We start from the raw sequence: 6593 nt of genomic DNA, 5'->3' as shown, positions 1-6593 counted from the left end.
TCTATGCAGGGTGACAGCTTGAGACTCTGTGTCAAAAAATAAATAAATAAAAATAATAAATAATAAACATGAAAAACAGGCAAGAGGATAGCTTGAGCCCAAGAGTTTGAGGTTGCTGTGAGATATGACACCTCAGCCCTCTACCAAGGGCAGCAAAGTGAGATTCTGTCTCAAAAAAAAAAAAAATTAATTTAATTTAAAAGGGGATGTGGTTAAGGAACTAGCATAACAGATATTGATTTCAAAAATAAACATTCTTAGGCGGCACCTGTGGCTCAGTGATTAGGGCGCCAGCCCCATTTACCAAGGGTGTCAGGTTCTAACCCAGCTCCAGCCAAACTGCAACAACAAAAAAAAAGTAGGCTACTCAGGAGGCTGAGGCAAGAGAATCACCTAAGCCCAAGAACTGGAGGTTGCTGTGAGCTGTGATGCCACAGCACTCCAGCAAGGGTGACAAAGTGAGACTCTGTCTCTAAAAAAATAAAAAATAAAATAAAATAAAATAATATAAACATTCTTATAAAATAAAAGCGATCATATTACCTAATACGCACAAGGTTCTAATAACATGTATACACATTTTAAGAAAGAAAAAACTGTATTAGGGTGGCACCTAGCTCAAGAGGCTAAGGTGCCAGCCACAATACACCAGAACTAGCGGGTTCGAATCCGGCCCAGGCCTGCCAAACAGGGGTAACTACAACCAAAAAATAGCCAGGTGTTGTGGGAGACGCCTGTAGTCCCAGCTACTTGGGAAGCTGAGGCAAGAGAATCACTTAAGCCCAGGAGTTTGAGGTTGCTGTGAGCTCTGTCAGCACAGCACTCTACCCAGGGCTATAGCTTGAGGCTCTGTCTCAAAAAAAAAAAAAGAAAGAAAAGAAAAGAAAAAAGAAAGAAAGAAAAAACTGTATTAAAAATTGTTATACTCGGGCAGCACCTGTGGCTCAGTGGGTAGAACGCTGGCTCCATATACTGAGGGTGGTGGGTTTGAACCCAGCCCCAGCCAGCTAAAACAATGTTGGCAACTGCAACAAAAAATAGCCAGGCGTTGTGGCAGGCGCCTGTAGTCCCAGATACATGGGCTAAGGCAAGAGAATTGCTTAAGGCCAAGAGTTGGAGGTTGCAGTGAGCTGTAATGCCACAGCACTCTACCGAGGGCAACAAACATGAGATTCCATCTCAAAAAATAAAAAACTAAAAAAATTGTTGGGCAGCGCCTGTAGCTCAAAGGAGTAGGGCACCGGCCCCATATGCCAGAGGTGGCAGGTTCTAACCCAGCCCTGGCCAAAAACTACAAAAAAAATATTGTAATACTCAAGTCACATTTGACTTCTGCAATTACCAGAGTTGCTCAAACGTGAATTGCAGTCATCTTTTCTTATTATACATATTGAGTGTAACAATTTTAATACATTTTTTTCCTTTCTTAAAATGTGTATATATTTTTTGGCACCTTCTGTCTTTAAGATTACAGAATCTTTCACATACACCATCTCATCTATTTCTCACAGCAATCTTACCTAGTATGTAGTATTATTTCTATTTCCATAAAAAATATGCTGATATACAGAAAGGTCAGTGACTTCCTAATCTAATATTAGGAAGCCAATTTTGGGAGGCTGGCTTTTGGATTGGAGGCTAAGGCAAGAGAATCGCTTAAGCCCAGTAGTTTGAGGCTGCTTTCTAATCCAAAAGCCAGGAAAGGAAAACCCTAAATTCCTAATATCAAAGCAAACCTACTCTTACTTATATTTAAATGCCTGCATATATTATGAGAATTTTTGTGCTCATGGCTGAATTATAGTAATGACTAACATTTGTTAACCACTCAGTACTATTCTACATGCTTGTAACATTGTATCACTAATCCTCACATGAGATAAGTACTATTGTTATCATGTTCTCTTTACAGGTAAAGAAACCGATACCATGTGATTAAGTAATTTGTACACAATCAGAAGTGGCATAGATTTAATTATCTCCAAACCCAGGTCCTTAACCAATATGCAATTCTGTGTCAATAATGTGTTCCTTAGCCGAGCATGGTGGCTCACACCTATAATCCCTGCACTTGGGAGGCCAAGGTGGGTGGATTGCCTGAGCTCATGGGTTCGAGACCAGCCTGAGCCAGAGCAAGACCTCACCTCTAAAAACAGCCAGGCATGTGGTGGGCGCCTATAGTTCCAGCTACTAGGGAGGCTGAGGCAAGAGAATGGCTTAAGCCCAGGAGTTTGAGGTTGCTGTGAGATATAACACCATGGCACTCTACCAAGGGTGACAAAATGAGACTCTCAAAAAAAAAGTGTTCCTTCTCCCCTCAACCTCTTCATCTGTAAAATGGCCAGAACAGATGAATTATAGAAATTACAGTAGATCCTTGTTATTCATGGATTCCATATTTGAAAACTGGCCTGCATGCTAAAATTTGTCTATAATCTGGCTTGGTGCCTGTAGCTTAGTGGCTAGGGCACCAACCACATACACCAGAGCTGGTGGGTTCAAATCCAGACTGGGACTGCTAAACAACAATGACAACTACAACCAAAAAATAAAAAAATAGCTGGGCATTGTGGCGGGTGCCTATAGTCCCAGCTACTTTGGAGGCTGAGGCAAGAGAATCACTTAAGCCCAAGAGTTGAAGGTTGCTGTGAGCTGTGATGCTATGGCACTCTACCCAGGGTGACATAGCTCTGTCTCAAAAAAAAAAAAAAATTTTGTCTATAATCCCAAAGCCAATATTTGTAGTCTTTTGTGGTCATCCTCAGACATGCCAAGAGTGGCAAAAATCTTAAGTCACTGGACATACAGGAACCTAAGGTCAAACAAGGTGACAGTCTGCTTCTTGTTTCAGCTCTTATCCTATTAACAAGTATCCTTTTTGCAGTCTACATAGTACCATGCTTTTCACAGATATCGAGCTCATGTCAAAGAAGGTAACAGTCGGCTTTGTTGTTTACACTCTCCTACTACGAACAGTGTAGGCTTTGGCTGTAGCCTCTTTCTGCAGGCTTTCCAGTGCCAAGTGTTTAGAAATTTTTTCAGAGATGGTTTCTCGGTAAGTTGTCCAGGCTGGACTCCACCTCTTGAACTCACACAGTCCTCCCATTTCAGCCTCCTGAAAAGTTAAGACTGCAAGTGCAGGCCACCACACCTGGCTCATTTGAGGGGGATTTCATGGTGATTTCATCATTTAAGATGACCCTGAAGTGTAGTGCTAAAGTGTGATTTAGTGTTCCTAAGTGTAAGAAGGCTTTGATATGCCTTACAGAGAAAATATGTGGTTAGATAAACTTTATTCAAGCATGAGTTACAGGGCTGTTATTAGAAAAGTCAGTGTTGGGCCAGTTGAAAAGCCTCCCACCCCAGCTTTCCACAGAGGCTCCCATCTAGAAGGAGAGTTAAAGGACAGAAATTTAGCAAGTAACCTGGTGGATTAGAGCTGCACCAAGAGAGAAGGTTGAAGAATGCACATCAACCCTGCTGAGGTGACCTGTGACCCCAAGGATACAAACAAAAGGTACAAAATCCATCACCAAGAGGACGGGAGTCCCCTCCCCCATGAGAACGGCTCGGAGTGCCCCACAAACAAACGAGCAGAGTTCAAAGGTCCTCCTACTATACTCCATGGGAGAGACCCTCTAAAAACTGGACCTATCTCTCCTACTAGGGTGCCACGGCATTCTCCTGCCAGGCATAAAACTGTATATATTCTCTACCTGCAATTCTAAGCTCCCAGCACTCCCCTCCACTCTCACTCTAAGGTCTGGAGGCCTGTCTCCTAGGAGTCCAGATTCTTGGGTGATTTCTCGAGGGGTGTGGACAGGGCCTGGACTGCAGCTGGTCAGTGCTGATTCTGCGGCACGGGAGTGAGGAGAGGATGATCAGCAGAGAGGGAACCAGACCGGAGCGGCAGTGGCCCAAGGCACAGAGCAACAGCCGTTTTTGGCAACAATAGCACTCACTCCCAGATATTCTCAAGCCACACATCCTGTCTCCCTGGGCAACCAGAGGAGGCTGGGCATCTTCTCAGGTGGCAACCACCGTGAACAGAAACACAGGCCCTGTGAGTAAAGGGTTTGTCTGAGGCGGTACTGGCCTGGGTGGAGCGCGGGGACTAGAAAATGCACGCGCAGAGCTAGGAAATTCCCAGGGCAGGGCTGATCCAGCGGACCACTTTACTGAGCCTAAGATGCACCCGGCCCTCAGGAGATCATCAACCTATAGACAAAGGAAGGCAGGAGGCTAGAACTGACAGCTAACCGAATACAAACCTGCAGGAGCAAAGACAGGGCCTGAAGCACAGGCTCTGGGAATTCAAAACAGCTTCTCTTCTGCAGGGGAATTTAGCAGGGACAGAAACAAATTCCCGCAAAGTTGTTCTGTTCTGTTCTGTCAGTAACATCAATCAGGGGCGGGGCTGGAACTGAGTGAACACCCCCCAGCCTCCATCAAGCGCCGGAGGCTGTCAGGCCTCACCTCCCCCTGCTGGATAGAGGCAGAGTGCAGCGGCCTGGCTGAGCAGATATACATTTCCTTGTGATTCAGGCAGGTGCAAAACCCTGGAGTATCTGTTCACTAGAGGCAACTGGGTCACAGCCCTGCAGGGCTATCAGTGACTGGGTGTGACAGAGGTGCAAGGTGGAGAAGGAGGCATCAACCTTCCCAGACTAATCTATTTGCTGGGTGGGTCCTCCTGAATTCACGGAGCACCAGAGCAAGTCATATCTGAGTGGTCACCAGACCCCTGCCATCCAGGTGCCAGAGACCTTTTAAACTCTCCCACCTGAGACAGGTGCTGACTGAGACAATTGATTTGGACCTTTTGAACTGAGCCAATTGCCTGAGGACTATTCAAGTTGTGCCCTGGGTGTGTAGTTGTAGGAAGGTTTGATTTTCCTTTTCTAATTGTTGCCTGTGGGGGGCGGGGAGACTTAATTCCACAGCTGAGACTTCAACCCAGAGTAATTGTTTCACTAGAATCTGTCAGAGACCAGCTGAAAACAAGACAGAACCACTTAGCCCCACCATACCAAACAGGTCCCCAGTTTCTCAGGCCATAGCACTGTACAGGTCCTGGACAAATCTCCAGGGGAAAAATCAAACAGTATAAAACAATCATGGGGCCGAATCAGCAGAAAAACTCTGGTAATATGAATAACCAGAATAGATCAACACCCCCCAAGGAAAGATATGGCAGATGTAACTGAAGATCCCATTCATAAACAGCTGGCCGAAATGTCAGAAATCAAATTCAGAATTTGGATTGCAGACAAGATTAATAGAATGGAGGAAAATTTTGAATTAGAAATTTGAGGAGCAATTCAAAAGTCAGAATTAGAAATTTGAGGAGAAATTCAAAAGTAGTCTCAAGAATTTAACGAATTTAAAGACAAAACCACCAAAGATTTTGACACACTGAAGCAAGAATTGTCAGCCCTCAAAAATCTGGAAAATACAGTAGAATCCCTCAGTAACAGAGTGGAGCAAACAGAAGAAAGGATTTCTGACATTGAAGAAAAAGCCTTTGAATGCTCCCAAACTCTCAAAGAGGAAGAGAAATGGAAAGCAAAAACAGATCATTCTCTAGGGCCTTGGTGTGTGTCACACTTTATGGGGGCAAGACATGATTGCAAGAGGGACTTTACCTAACAATTGCAATCAGTGTAACCTGGCTTATTGTACCCTCAATGAATCCCCAACAATAAAAAAAAAAAAAAAAGATCATTCTCTCAGAGAGCTCTGGGATAATTCGAAGAAGGCTAATATCTACCTCATCGGAATCCCTGAAAATGACGTAGTGCCTCACAAGGCACAGAGGCCCTTCTCCATGAAATTATGAAAGAGAATTTTCCAGACATGCAAAGAGATTCTGAAATTCAGATAGCAGACAGTTTCAGAATCCCAGCACGACTCAATCCAAATAAGACATCCCCCAGGCTTATCACAATTAACTTCACTAAAGTTAGTATGAAGGAAAAAATTCTGAAAGCAGCCAGATGCAAGAAATCCATTACCTACAAAGGGAAGATTATTAGAATGACTGCAGATCTGTCTGCTGAAACTTTTCAAGCCAGAAGAGGGTGGTCATTGAATTTTAATCTCCTAAAGCAAAATAACTTTCAACCTTGGATCCTGTATCCAGCTAAACTGAGTTTCATTTATGATGGAGAAATTAATACTTTAATGATATTCATATGTTGAAGAAATTTGCCATAACCAAACCAGCTCTTCAGGATATTCTCAGACCCATCCTCCATAATGACCAGCCCAATCCTCTACCACAAAGAAAGTTTCACTGAGAAACTTTTGATCGAACTCCAACATCCACAGTGGTGAAAGGATTAAAAATGGACTTTCAAAAAACTTGATACCCAAAATTTTACCAGGCTTATCAATATTCTCCATTAATGTGAATGGCTTAAACTGTCCTCTAAAGAGGCACAGGTTAGCTGACTGGATACAAAAACTCAGGCCAGATATTTGCTGGATACAAGAGTCTCATCTTACCTTAAAAGGTAAATATAGACTCAGGGTGAAAGGATGGTCGTCCATATTTCAGGCAAATGGTAATCAGAAAAAAGCAGGTGTTGTAA

The sequence above is a fragment of the Nycticebus coucang genome, chromosome 12 (genome assembly GCF_027406575.1).
Source record: "Nycticebus coucang isolate mNycCou1 chromosome 12, mNycCou1.pri, whole genome shotgun sequence".
NCBI lineage: Eukaryota > Metazoa > Chordata > Mammalia > Primates > Lorisidae > Nycticebus > Nycticebus coucang.
Note: the sequence above shows the minus strand (reverse complement) of the source record.